Below are 651 nucleotides of genomic sequence, written 5' to 3'. Positions count from 1 at the left end.
AACCCACGTGTGTCCACCGACAGGGGAAGGGATGTGTGTATGTGTATATATATATTTTTTCCATTTATTATCATTGGTGTATAGGATTTAAGTGAATGAATACTGCATCTCATCACAGTATAGAATGCCACAGATTTTAGTAATATATTTTTTCACTGGAATTATATATATATACACAGATATACTACGTTTGTATATATATATTTTTTCCATTTATTATCATTGGTGTATAGGATTTAAGTGAATGAATACTGCATCTCATCACAGTATAGAATGCCACAGATTTTAGTAATATATTCACTGGAATTATATATATATACACAGATATACTATGAATCTGTAATATATTCACTCGAATTAAATATCTGTTATAGGTGAATCTCAAAATCAGTGCTGAGTAACAAAAGCACGTCATGGAACAACATATACAACATGATGACGTGTATATAAAAATAGAAAACAAGAGGAATGGGAGATAAACGTGTAGTAAGCTGGACTGAGAAATCACAGACTAATAATGACAGAATTCAGGTTACCCTTGTGTGGGGCAGAAAAAGAATTCAACTGGAAAACTGGGGACTTTAGGAGTATTAACAAGGTCTCTCTTTTTTTTTTTTTTTTGCGGTACGCGGGCCTCTCACTGCTGCGGCC

This window comes from Neophocaena asiaeorientalis, unplaced genomic scaffold (genome assembly GCF_003031525.2).
Source record: "Neophocaena asiaeorientalis asiaeorientalis breed wild unplaced genomic scaffold, Neophocaena_asiaeorientalis_V1.1 scaffold115, whole genome shotgun sequence".
NCBI classification, from domain to species: Eukaryota; Metazoa; Chordata; class Mammalia; order Artiodactyla; family Phocoenidae; genus Neophocaena; species Neophocaena asiaeorientalis.
This window is presented reverse-complemented; position numbering follows the sequence as displayed.